This window comes from Podarcis bocagei (assembly GCF_964188305.1).
Source record: "Podarcis bocagei genome assembly, chromosome: 8".
Lineage (NCBI taxonomy): Eukaryota > Metazoa > Chordata > Lepidosauria > Squamata > Lacertidae > Podarcis > Podarcis bocagei.
The window spans coordinates 47,479,824-47,493,917 of record NC_138133.1 but is presented as its reverse complement, the minus strand read 5'-3'; the positions used below and the strand labels follow the sequence as shown (position 1 = coordinate 47,493,917).

Genomic DNA, 14,094 nt, shown 5'->3' with positions numbered 1-14,094 from the left:
TGAAAACTGGAAGCAGAGGGAGTTGGGAAGCCCTGACTCGGTAGTTGAAAGTCACCAGCTGAGGAGGATTTGATTTCGTGTTTCTGCTGTTAGCACCATTTTGTCACCATTGGGGGAATATAGTAGTTAAAAGTTTGTAGAATAAGAATTCCTCTAAATCCCAGCTGTGAAATTTCTCTGCGGGGAACAGAAGTATTTACCACTGGGCTTATATTCCATCCCTAAGTTCTATCTCAGTATTACATTCATGCACAATACACTTGAATTTTGATTGATATCTTTCGATAGTTCAACATCATGCTGTAGTCTATGCGTTACACACATAATCTGTACAGAATCAGAAAAGAGCTTTTAAGCTTTAACACTGAGGACTAGCTTAAAGCAAATTTGAAAACGCAAACTCCCTCAAATTAGGGAGGTGTGAAATCACCCCTTACTTCTACTTAACAGTAACCAGGAAGGCGAGGATAGAGTCATCCATTTGATAAAGTAAGTTCCATGCAAACTATATCCTGTAGTTATACTGCCACAACTCACATAGTATTAGTTTCTGGAAATGGACACTCTTCCTTATTCAATTCCTTCTTCCTCCCTTCAGTTCTCCCCTCTTCCCATGCTTGGCAGGGGGTTGGACTCGATGGCCCTTGTGGTCTCTTCCAACTCTATGATTCTATGTACACATTCTGATTTGTGGTAAAACATAGTGCTCTGTGGTGTCTGCATCAGGAAAGCCATTGATTCCATCCAGAATTGTTTGAAACCATGGTTTGAAGAGTCTTTCCGGTTCTGATTTTGTGGCTAATTATCGTTTGCAGTAGCCATTGTTTGCCTAATTTGGATCCCATAGCAAATTATGGAAACTGTGAACCAGATAATGAGGAAGCACATGGACAGAAGGGGAAATATGCAAACCCAAAACATAGTTTGGCTGTGATGCATGGACTAGGTTATATCTGCCCAGTAGAAAAAGAGGGGTGGCAGATAAGGATTGCTCTTGCCTGTTAAAGACTTTGCATGAGAATTATCTTGCCTTTATTGGATTCCATTCCATTCATTACTGGGATTTATTAGGCAGTTCTTTTCTCCAACTGTGAGCTGTTATGTCTATGCAACTTGTAAATAATACTTCAGTTAATGTGAAGGTTAAAAATTGTGCCAAAAAATCAGCAAGGGAAACTATTTCATTGTGTCAGAAAATATGAAACCCATCACTTTCATAGGCAGTTATTTACCAAATTGGAATCTTAAAAGGATGGATAAAATGTTTTTTATAGATATGTATGTTTGTGAAACAGATAAAAAAGGTTAGTCTGACTTGCTGTAGCTAATGTTACTTGGCACCATTTAGCTACCTTATTTCCTCAGTACCCCCAAGCCTGCACTCTTTTCATTATTTAATTCAAAATGACTTTGCCGTGTTATTACTGTAACCTTTAGACTTCTCCCCCCCTATATTTCTGTGCACATAAAAGTCCTATATTTAGAACCAGCCATAGGAGTTTAGCATCAGTAAACGCATTTGCGAATTGGGGACTGTAAGAAGGCATGTCTGTGCTGTGAAATAAATAAGCTATTAGCTATGCATTGTGATAATGTATACTTTTGGACCGTATCATTATTTCCTCATTTCCCCATGTTTGTTTGTTTATTGCACGAAGAGAACCATTTTTCCTTCTTTTCTAAAAGAGTGCAACTTAAACTATGAAAGAGAATGATTGCTGTGGATAATTTAATGTTGAAATTGTGGTTTCATTGCAGGGTAAACTTCCTGAAAAATATTAGCCCCATAAAAGCCCAGTTATGCGTTAATTAAAATGATGCTAGGATGTAGATTCTCCTAAATTATTCTAATTTTTATGTGGAGCAAAGCTAAGGAAAAACACTCTGTGCTGTGTGCACCAAACTGCTCTTTAAAGTAATATCTTTGTATTTTAGTTAGTGCTTGGATGACACAGATGAATATTAAGTGCATGTGTTGCAAAGGATCATGGGGGCAAAGTTACCATAGTGTTTTCACTAATATATTGTACCCAAATTGATAGTCTTTGATGTTTCCAGCATGCTAAAGACCAAGTCTGAGGAAGCTATTTGGGATTTCAAAGAACTTGGATAAAGTTACACGGCAGGGCTGGAAATCTCCTTGAATTTTGTGTTGCAAGTGGACAAAGACATAGTTTCAGTGCATTTATTAGGCCCCTGCTGTAGAAGCAAGGAACAATAAACCATCTTTTTTAAGTTAGGAGATTTTTGGAACAAGTTCCTCTAATAAATCCTGGGTTAAAAAAGAGTAGAACGTGCTATAGTTCCAAAGTTGTTTATTCATCTGGAATCTATTAGGATCCTGATTAATAAGAAGACATCTGCAGTTTTACATAAAAAGCAGAGAGGACAGTTTGGCAATTGTAAATGGAAATGGAAAAATAAAAAACCAGATACTCAACAATATTGCTTTCCAGCTTTTATTTTTACTGGTGATTACTTGAGGTATAACTCCTTTACAGCAACAACAGCAGCAGCAGCAGCAGTGAAAAGGTGGGGGAAGTTGATCCAGAGAATTCAAATATGGTGGAGAGCAAGGCTAATGAGAGTAAATCAGTATTAGGGTAAGGTTACCAGATTTTTTTCAATGAATCCGGGGACACTTTTCAATTTCAATGGATTTTGTATGGGGACTGGTTTGTAAATCCGGGGGCTGTCCCCAGGAAACGGGGACGTCTGGTAACCTTATATTAGGGGCCCATGAGGAGGCAGAGGAGGAAAAACAAAACCCAAACACATCCTTCATCCACATTCCAGCAAACAACATCACTCCCTGTCCCCAGACTTTGGCCAGCAACCCCACACCCTGTCGCCCCCAACCCTGTATAGCATTTGAATCTGCTGAATTACAGCTCACTAGGCATTTTTAGATACATGTCCCTCATTCATCTCCTTCTTCTCTCCTGTTGAACTCTTCAGGGGATTATAGGCATACCTCCCAACATTTATTTCTCTGATGAAAATAGGGAACATCCTATTCAATAGCGATAACAGCAGCAGCAGCAACAACAACAACAATTTTATTATTTATATCCCACCCATCTGACTAGTTGCCCCAGCCACTCTGAGTGGCTTCCAACATAATAAAACATTAAACATTGAAAAACTTCCCTATACAGGCCTGCCTTCAGATATCTTCTAAAGGTTGCATAGTTACCTATATTCTTGGCTCGAGGGTTGCATAACTCCACATATACCCTCCAACATTTCTCCCATGAAAATAGGGACATCCTAAGGAAACACAGGGTGGTGCTGTGGGTAAAACCTCAGTGCCTAGGACTTGCTGATCATAAGGTCGGTGGTTCGAATCCCCGCGGTGGGGTGAGCTCCCGCCGTTCGGTCCCAGCTCCTGCCCACCTAGCAGTTCAAAGGCACCCCTAAGTGCAAGTAGATAAATAGGGACCGCTTACTAGCGGGAAGGTAAACGCCGTTTCTGTGTGCGGCGCTGGTGCTGGCTCACCAGTGCAGCTTAGTCACGCTGGCCACGTGACCCGGAAGTGTCTTCGGACAGCGCCGGCTCTCGGTCTCTAGAGCGAGATGAGTGCGCAAACCCTAGAGTCGGTCACGACTGGCCCGTACGGGCAGGGGTACCTTTACCTTACCTTTAAGGAAACACAGGACATTCCAGGATCAAAACAGAAACTGGGATGACTTCTGTAAATCCGCAGAAGTTTGTTTTTGTTCGTATTTTTATCATGTATTTTGTGTTTTTGTATTGTGATTTTGTGTTGCGGACCACCCTGAGATCTCTGGGTATCTACAATGAGGGGAAATAGTCCTAAAAGGAAGGATGGTGGCAGGACCACGCATACCCATAGGAATATTCCAACCACTCCCTGTTTTCAGAGAGCGTTCTGCACTTTCAATGTCCCTCATAATGCCTGTTCCCCCATGGAGGAAGCCTGGGTGCAAACCCTGCTGAAATTCCTCTTGTCTACAAGGCACCATAGTACTGGTATTTTGATCTTTTGATAAAGAGCAGTATAAATAGATAGATAAATGTCACCTGTACTGTGACATCTTTCTTTATTGCACAACTCTGTGCTACAGTTCATTGTAGTTAGCTGTAATTGCACTGGAAGTGGGTGATATTTTCTTGGTAGTTTCATCTGAAAGATGCACAAAGCAGGTTGTCCAAGAACATCATAATCTTGACAACAAAGCTGTTTTTCATTTGTTCAATTAATTCAGCGTCTTTGGAATAGAATATGGCTTAATCTTTTTTCAGTGCTGAGTGTCCAGAGATCTTTTTTAGAAAAAGAAAGAGTGGAGCTGTGCATACTTTTTCTAGTCCTAAATGTTTCCAAATCATTCATAAATCAGATTGTACAAATTAGAATAGACTTAAAATCTGGATTTTCATTTGTCAGTGCATATAGTAACTTCACTTGAGTAATGGTCCACAGGACTTTAAAAATCATCTCTTATGGACTTTAAAAAGATGTATCTTATCCTTATTACACACATTTCCCAAAACAACTCTGTTGCAGGAACTGCCACAACTTACAATGCCACTAGAACCAACCTGTTCACAGGTAAAAGTGATGAACTGCCCTGTGAATCTTTTAATTCTTAAGGATGAAGCCATTCTGCAAAGAAATGTGGTGAATGACAAGGGGAGAAGGTCATTGGAAAGAAGCCATTGGTCCTCAGAAACAGGGAATAAAGATCTTTTCTGGCTGGGAAGCTGTTTTTATACAGTCCAAGCACAAACTTAGAAGAAAGCAATTTCACTACCGCATGATAGCTTTAATTCAGTGATTTTAGTTATCATCTAGGTACATATTTTATTAATGAAAATAAAAGCATTGTCACCAATGTGATATACAAATTGATGCTTATTTGGAAACTATTTAGGGATAAAAGTAAACAAAGGTTATTGTATAAATACAGGGTGTTACACATTACATGTTTAGAAGCTGGGAGTTCTAAGCAGTCGGAAACATTATAATTTCAGCAAAGAGAATGATAATGTTAATTCAGTGCCAAGACAGTCTGTAGCAATTCATCAACATTCTATTCAGAAAAAAGCAGATTCTTGCCAAAAAATATTATGAACATGGATAAATAGGCTTTTTAAAATAATTAGACATATTCAAGGAGCGTAGATGTATTAGTGGCTGTTAGCCATTATATTTAGACAAGAACCTCACATTTGCAGACACTGTACCTCAGACTAATAGAAAGGATAAAAGATAAATAATTACTGGTGTTAGATCTATGGTTAACATACTCAGAGGCTAAGAACTTAAAGCAAAGGTAACCCTCAGCTTGTGGGGCATATCCAACCCACAAAGCTATTTCCAGTGGGTCCCTTCCCAAACAATTTGGCAGGCTTTTATATACAGTAAGACTGCAATGTATGCAGGGGTTATTTTCTGGGGATGGCGTCTTAAAATCGTGTATTGTGCGTCGAGGTCCCCCAGGCCACCCCAATAACTCATACTTCACACATCAATTTTGGTTTGGGTTTTTGGCACGATTTTGGCCACAACTTTATTTAAATACACACAAGTGAGTGGTTGCTTAGGCATTGGTTCCGACTATCTGTCCTTGCCCAGGGACAGAACTGACTTCCAGATTCCATCGGAAGCCAGTGAGGGAAACAATTTTGGGGAGAAAATGAAGCTGGGCCTCAGTCCCTCACTTCTCACCCTCATGCTCCTGGTGGCTTGCACAGCCCAAGACCGATGCCAGGGACAAGGACGAAAAGAATGGCAAGCCCCTGGATTCCTTTAACGGAATTCCCTTTCCGCACCACCATTGGAGGGGTAGGCACTTACCCCTCCACCAACCAATTTGAACCAATGCCTAACCGCCAACCTTACAAGTTGTGACGATTTGCTACGCAGTAGGCAAAAACCAAATGGCAACAGCCAATCAGCCAAATGGACAAAATTCCTACCAGGCCCCTGCCCCAAGGCAGACAGACCCCATGACAGAGGACAATGAACCCCCCCCCCTTTTCAGGGAGGGTGGGCGGGTGATCCGGTGCACGCAGCCCAAGAGAAGGCCCCAGGCTGCGAGCCCTGTATTTAAGACATCTGACCCCTCCCACACTTTTGCCCAATCACAGCATGTGGCCAATTTGCCCAACAACAGTGGGATGGCCTTTTTGGCCCCCACCTCAACACATGCTCTCTATTATGGAGAACACGCTTAGTCAAAGCACATTGGGTGCAATGGTGGGTGAGATTGCCAACATTTTCCCCACCTGGTTGGCCGCCTCCTTAAAATAAAATTACCAAGCACATAAACCTGAATGTGCACATGTTAAATTTGCATAAGTTGGAAGTGTATTGTACTGTATATGGTGTGTGCTGAGCAGTAGGTGGTCCTATTGAGCCCTATCATTGTACTGGAGAGGTTTCAACTATCCCGCCCAGACCAGCATGCCAATGTGGATGTCAGTCTTCCCTGCCTCATCATTTTTTGGTTGGGCACCTCTTCTTTCCTTTGCAAAAGGGACCCCTTTCCTTCTAACATGGTGCCATTGTTAGAAGGTGCTGGAAGGGCTTAGGAACTAGAAGGAAGCACTACTTCCTGTCTCCTCTCTAATACCTAGCAATGGTGCTTGGTCAGAGGGAGTTTGCAAAACTAAAGAGGCTTTATTTCTTCTGCCCAGGTGTGGGAGCTTATGGATTTTGTGGCTGTGCAGAGCAAATTTTGCAACTTTCTAGAATGTGTTGTTCCCCAAAGATTCGTAGGACACCTCACCCTTCCTACTCATTTCCGTTTTGACAACAGTGGTAGCATCTCTACAAATTTGAACTATGAATTTTCTTCCATTTCCTCCCTCCAATGTCCACCTCTCTTCTCCAGTACTTTTCATTTCATTTATATTTATAATTGTTTTGTTTTGTGTTACTTTTGTTGTTAACTCCCCACCAGTGGGTACCTTTGCCATTCTTCAGTGGGAAGCAGTGGCATAATAGGCACTTTCTCAAAAGTGTTTTACTGTGGCGAGCTGCCCCGAGTGGCTGGGGCAACCCAATTGGATGGTCGGCATATAAATAATAAATTGATCATCATCGCCACCATCTCCCAGTGATGGACATGGCCACTGCCTCCTCTGCCTTGGGAGGGACACATTTTGTAGCAATCCCATCCTATTTCTGCTGGTTCATTGGACAGGGATTCCAAAAATCACTTGCAACAGTGGCATTTATATGTTTATTTGAGTTACATCCTGTACCTTTAACATAAATTTATGTCCCTAGTCTAGGTTACTGAGTTCTAAGAAATAAAACTGTGCAATTTACTATAAAGCAGACAAACTAATACAGAAAATTCAAATAAACTGAAACAGCAATAGCTGATTCACATGGTGGGGAGGAGGCCTGGTAAAACTATAATGGTTTTGCCTGGCTTCTAAATGGGAATAATGAGGGCTACATGCAGTCTTCCTTGAGGAGAGAATACCAGTACAAAAAAGGTTCTCCAATCACTGCTACACACTACACTTTAGATAGCAAGGGCACAGGGAGAAAGTGTCAGATGACAATCTCAGTGGACAGATAAAGGAGAAGGTGGTTCTACAGATATCAGGGTCTTAAGCCACACAGGGCTTTAAAGGTTAAGACTAGCCCTTGGTTTGGAAATTTAATGGGGCCCAATGGAGTTGCTTCAATACAGGCCAAGATGTGATCTCTGTTAGCAAGCTTGCTTCCACGTTCAGGATTTCTGAACTATCTTCAAAGGCAGCCCCATGTACAAGAACATTGCAGTATCCAACTTTGTGGTTACCAAGACATGAATAATGGTGGCTAAGATATCTCTGTGCAGGAAAATTGTGGTGTCAACTAAAAGAAGTTCTATCATACCACTGAGGCTACTTGGGTAGATAAAGGGAAATTTATTAACAATCCCAACAGCACACCTGATATTTAGAAAGGGCTGGAGAAACAGTGACAATTCAGATGCTGGACTATAGCACTCATCATCCCTGACCATTGGCCATTCTGACTGGGACTGATGTAAGTAGAAATTCCAACATCTGAAAGCTTGGGTTCTCCATCTCTTCTTTCAAGAGAGGATAGTTTCTTTCATAATCGAATGAGCACCACCTTCTGTATGCAAACAGTATCTCTGTCTTATCAGGACTGAGTTTATCAACACTCAATCAGTACATTATTGTTTCCAAAGACTAGATGTGCAGTTGAAAACCTCACAAAGCTGGGTGTTATCAGCATAGCAATGATTTCCAAATCCATATCCTCTGATAACTTTATTCAGTGGTTTCATATAAAATGTTGAGCAACATGGGAGATAGAATGGATCTATTTATGACTATATGTCATAAATGCCCCCACATTGAACTTTCTGGATGCTACTCTCCAACTAGGAGTGGGACCACTGAAAAATGATGTCCCCCAAAAAAAATAAAAATAAAAAAAAATAAGGGAGCTTATCTGGAAGAATATCCTGGCCAATTGAACCAAACACTGCTGAGAGATCCAGTAGAATAAAAAGAGTTGCATTCCCTCCCATCGGTACAGGTGATCCATCATGAGTGAATGGGGCAGCTTCGGTTCCAAATCTGGGCTGGAATGCAAATTAAAATGGATACAGAGAATCAGGTTTATCCAATCATACTTATAGTTGGATGGCAACCACTCAATTCAACCTTACCCAAGTCAGGGATATTGATGTCTGACATGTAGTTCTTTCAATCCTTTGAGTCCAAGGAGGCTTTCTTCAAGATTGATCTTACCACTGCTTTGTTCAAGAGAGTCAGGACCCAGTTTGTAAGACCCTCCCTGCTAAATTCAGTGATTCATGAAGGGATTGTGTGACCTTTCAGCAGTGGATACTTAGGCCAACATCCAAAAGGCCTTATGGGCAACACAACTCTACCTTGGTTCTGTCCATATTGTTATTGATGGTGTAATCCATTTCTGCAAATTGAGCAGTTATCAGTGCTATGGTGATCTCTTGTAGCCTAATTTTAACACTGCCCTACATAACCTCACCTTTGTTATCTGGTATGACTGTAAATACCTCTGTATTGATAACCTCAATACTGAGGTTGGATCCAGAACTCTCTGTGGAGGCCTTTCTGCCAATACCTGGCTAAGATAATGAACTGGTTTGTTAGGCCCAGAAACTCAGAAAAAATAAGCTACTTCTAAGAATCCAAAGAAGAGAAAGAAAATTGGTGAAATTGGGATAAGCTAGTATCTTAGGACCGGTCAGTTGAGACTTCTGACTCAGCTTATACCTAATGCTCAAGCTCACCCCTTACCTATTTTGGTGGTCTGGGACAGGATTCTCTAGACCAGGACACTGGCCTCTGAAGGGAAGATTAAAGATATCAAACATAGTGGCCATGGGATGCCCCAATTGGGTCCATGTTGGAAATGGAAGGTAGTTAATACTTGCATGTACTCTGGTCCTGACAAAAATCACACACCCTGAAGCTACTGTTTAGCTTCCTTGTGCACCATAAGAAGACATGGAAACCTCTAAAGAAGGCATTTCAGTGTTTGATAGAACCAAATGCCTCCTATCTGCCAGCCCTTTCTGGTTCTCACATGGAAGAGCTTACTTCATGTCCAGGACAAGATAACAGACTGCAGCCTCTTATTGGATGTGAATGCTCACCTGGGCCTCTCCTGCCACTCCTGCACTTGAAAACAGAAGACTTTGCCACTTCTAGTTTACCTGAATATATTTTGAGGAATGGAATTACAAATTTTTTGGCTTGGAAAGGCTATCACAGTCACCTGGTATGAGTGTAAGGCTCCTCCATATACAGGCATTAACCATACTGTAGACTGAATTATGAATAGAATAGAACGTAACAAAGGATGCAGCCATCATGTCACACTAATTCTCTTAACTTTACTCTTTGGCATATCATTGGAAGATTACAGGTATGTGTTACATATATACATATAGTCTTTTGGGAATGTACATAGTTAAGCCTTTGATGGTAACAATACATTATTCTATAAAATGCAGTACATCTGTATTACTATATCTAGAATATTGCCTGAATATTGTCAACCATCCCCCCCCATGTATTTCATGATACTTATATCTGGTTGAAAGTTGTGGAACTGCTCCAATAAAAAAGGAAGTTTTTTTAAAAAAAGCATAGTGATTGTTTATCATTGCAAACACATCAATGTTACCTCACTATGTTTACTATGCAAATATTGGTATGATATATACACACACACACCCAAAAAAGCCCCACATCTTGTAATTTGTGTTCTCAAGGGTGGGGTGTGTGTGGAATCCCACACCAGGAACAGAGCACTTAGAAACAAACTAGTTCCCTCCATGGGGCAGTACAGGATGACATGAAAACAAGCATATGTTGACAGTTAGGAAACAAAAGCCAAGTATTCACAAGAATAAAAAGTCAGGGAGTGTATAAGCTTTCAGCAGCCATTCCACTCTCTAAATAGCAAAGCCAGTAGCATACCACCAGCAGCACTATGACTACTGTTTAATGCCAACAGTGTCCTAGACCTCTTACAGAATATAGAAAGCCCTAAGGGCTATCAGTGTGCATACTACTACCCGAAGAGTTTGAAGTCCAGACTGAAATAGAACAAACCCTTGAAAAAAACCCAACCAAGAGCTTGTTTTAATGAGCACATGTCTAAAGTAGCAGCGGGAATTGTGAAACACTCCGTATGTAGCCTAACTCTGTTTTCAGACTTGCATAGATTTAGCAGTGGTTAACTGTAGCATTTCCTTCCATAGTTTTTGCTCAAGAAGATCAAAAGAGTAACACCTACTTCCACTGTAGCTCAAAATGACCTGTGTTCTCAGTCTTACTTTGGCAGCTGTTTTCACTTAGGTACCATTTGATATTTGAGGTTCCTGTCACCACACCTTAATTCAATAGAAGATTGAGCCTGTTCAGTGTTGGGCCTCTCAGTGTGTTGTGTGTATATATATATGTGTGTGTGTGTGTGTGTGTGTGTGTGTGTGTGTGTGTGTGTTTTCTGTGTGTGGTACTCAACGAAGCTTTTCCTCAGAGTACACCCACTGGAATTAACGGACCTTAATTAGCCAAGATCATTTCCATAAGTCTTCTCTGATACCACCATATATCTTTATTTGCCCATAGGTCTAACCCTTCCCATATTGTCCTTTGCAGCATGGGAGGTGCTAAGCTGTGCTCCTTCCTGCTCTGTGAAGGTAACATTAGAAGCCCAGGTCAGATGTGAGGGGCATATACTGTCATTCCTCCCCATGCCTGTGTCACCTCAGTTTCCGGAGCCTGTTGGAAGGAAAGAAGCCATGCACCCAGTAAATTCTGAGCATGGGGCTCTACCACTGTTATTTATGCAATTGTTAGTGCTAGATTCCCACCACTGCAAAGTACTTCTAAATGAGCTTCACTTGAAATAGATCCAGAGGCGAAAACAGGTGCAGAATGTGGCTGTTCTCTCTCAAGATAGGAGCAAGCAGGATATTTGGAATCTGATATGTCAGAAAATACAATTCAAAGCCTCAGAGTATTAAGCCTTTCATATGCTAGGCCCGTGTTTGTGCTCAGTGGGCTCCTGCTGTTTGTCCCTTCCTGGTAGCTGCTGTCAGCTGGGTCAAATCTGGTCTGATCAGGAACAGGCCAGGGGCAAATTTTTCTTGTTCTCAGTTGCGTAGCTCCCTCCCTGAGGTGAGCTGCCAGAGCCCCTTGCTGGCTGCCTCCAAGGCATGCTCCAAGTCCTGTTTATTTCAGTTGGCCTACCCTTCACTGCTTTATGGGCTCCCTTTGCTTTTGCATCTGCTACCCTTTTGTCCTGTCCCCCCCTTTCCCTCAAACTGGTTTGCAAAATGGGATTTGTATTTGGGTGGGGAGAGATAGGAAGCTGTTGTAAATCTGTGTTCCACAAGGGTGGCCAGTTTGTTTAATACTCTGGGGCTGCATTAGAAATGTCCAGTGCTGGAGGGCCACTCTTAATTTTCACATTTACACTGCCCATCATTAATGTAATATGCATATCTTATTCATGTGAATAACTATGAGCTTAATACACAGCAGTTGCTGAAAACATATTAAAATTGGGCTTGCTTTTTGCCTGAATCCCGATACCTTGTTCTCTTAACAACTCGTCATCATATCTTTAGATTTACCTATGCAACCTAAAACATAGAATTAGTGTTTCCTTCACAGAAGTAACTTCTTGATGTATTTAGCAGTTCCTTGATGTGTGTAATCGCAGCAAAATCACACATTTGGTATTTCCTACATGGATAGTGTTGCCATATTTCAAAAAGAAGAAGCCAGGACACCCTGAAAGTTGTTGAGCTTCTTTTAGAAAGACCTTAAAATTGTTTTTTTTAACTAGCCTAAGGGAAAATGACAAATGAAAGTTGATTTTTCGGGGTCTCTAAGACTCACCTAAATGTCTTGCAACAAGAAGCACCCCAAAATGGTTTACTGCGTTACCTTCAATTTTTCTGATTTTTTGCTTCTTTTTAACTTTTCATTGCAATGCTTTATGTTTTTATTTGTATTTCTCAAGATCCTATACATGTATTGCTTTCTCAGGGCAGGATTCAACTAATGAGTCCTGTCAGCAGAAGCCTATGCCAGGCCTTCCACTTGTGCAGTGCAGCTTTCTCCATCTTCTCTCCCCTGTGTGCCCCACAGAATTGGCTCAAGGGGTCAGGAGAACCAGCAGAACAGCTTGCAGTTGTAGGAGAGGGTGGGTTGTTGAACAATCACCACAGCATAATATGGAATTCCTCCCCCAGTGTCTTAAAAGAGACTACAGTGGTACCTTGGGTTACAGACGTTTCAGGTTACAGACACCGCTAACCCAGAAATAGTACCTCGGGTTAAGAACTTTGCTTCAGGATGAGAACAGAAACCATGCAGCAGCAGCATGGCAGCAGCAGGAGGCCCCATTAGCTAAAGTGGTGTTTCAGGTTAAGAACGGACCTCCAGAACGAATTAAGTTCTTAAGCCGAGGTACCACTGTACTAGTTGATATTAGTTCTCTTTTAAACTAAATTCACTTCCAGGGCCTAACTGCAGTTGCAGTTTCAAATGACCGTGGAGAAGTGTAGGGCATGACCATGCAATGAGATAAAACTGGAAAATACTTAAAGAGTATTTTAGTCATATGCAGATACAGGTAAGCACACACTTCACTGCTTGACAAGATCAGATTAGTGAGATCTATAAACCTGCAACTGAAAAACACAAAATGCGATGTTCTATGCCCTCATCCATCAGTATGCATTTCATTGTTCCAGTTACAGTGAATGCCCATATTCCTCCAGCTGTTCTTTGCTGTTCTTGTTTAAAAAAGTAGCTCCACACCATACCATATAGTCAATAAGAAATACAACCTTTGCTTTACCTAATAGGCAAACTGTTATTTAGTTTCAGCAATAGATCAAGCATTTCGACGCTGCTGTGGGGAATGGTGAAGTCCAGTATCAACAAAACACAATTCAGAATGAGTGCAGAGTCAGGAAATTTTGTACAACAGATAATAAAATAGTGGAAACAAGGAAGGATTAATATTACATGATTCTTCTGACAAGGCAGCTACAGTCAAATCCACTACAGACCTGTGAGGCAGGATAAAAAAGCTCAGCAAATAAGGTTAGTAGCATTGTCATGTGGTGGTCTGCCAATTGACCACTTTAATTGAATTTAGGTAAAGTATATAAATACGATCCTAAACAATAATATGTTTTAAGTTGTTAAGTTGCTGCTAGTTTGTCTTCTGATTTGGACGTAAGCACCCAATTCCTATGATCCAGTACCTATTTTAGGGGTGATTCGGTTCTCTTTTGTTCACCTTTGGGATTATTTTGGATTCTCTTCAGCTTTGGTATTATGTGTTAAACCATCCTTCCGCAATCTGGTCTCCTCCAGATGTTTTGGACTACAACACCCATCAGCCCTAGTCAGCACTGTTAGTAGATCATGGGAGTTGTAGTCCAATGAGAGCCGGAGGGTACTATGTTGCAGAAGGCTAGATTAATGCATAATTTCAAACTAAATTAATCTGACCACAGTCTTTCAGTTTTTGGATAGGCCTTTGTAGTACCAGGGGATGGTACTGTTGTCATACC

At 41.2% G+C, this 14,094-nt stretch overlaps 1 protein-coding gene across 8 annotated transcripts in view; it reads left to right on the top strand.

The window, feature by feature from the left end:
• The window catches only part of ZNF521 (zinc finger protein 521), a 300,478-nt gene that overhangs the window by 85,372 nt on the left and 201,012 nt on the right, over positions 1–14,094 (top strand). The window lies entirely within an intron of this gene.